Source organism: Mesitornis unicolor, unplaced genomic scaffold, assembly GCF_000695765.1.
Source record: "Mesitornis unicolor isolate BGI_N332 unplaced genomic scaffold, ASM69576v1 scaffold43593, whole genome shotgun sequence".
Classification (NCBI taxonomy): Eukaryota; Metazoa; Chordata; class Aves; order Mesitornithiformes; family Mesitornithidae; genus Mesitornis; species Mesitornis unicolor.
This window is the reverse complement of record NW_010176170.1, coordinates 659-956: the sequence shown is the minus strand read 5'-3', so window position 1 is coordinate 956 and position 298 is coordinate 659.

Sequence of the window (298 nt, the reverse complement as noted above, 5' to 3'; positions counted from 1 at the left end):
GACCCCTGCCTGCAACCACCTCTATCAGCTCCCCTCTGGCACCCGGAAGCGTGCCAGGAGCTGGTCCTGTCAGCGATGGCACTTTCTTCTCCGTTGCCAGGCCGGCCGCGGTGCCCGGGGCCTCTGACTCGACTGTGCAGCAGGTCCTCATGGCACAGTCCCCCGTGGCACAGCCAGAGCCGGGCAGGCACTCGCCCACTGATGGGCAGCTGAGGGAGCTGGCACTGGGCTCACAGGCGTCCTCAGCCCCAGCCTGGCGGCTCCCCAGCCGCGTCCCCTACCCCGCCCTACCGCTAGC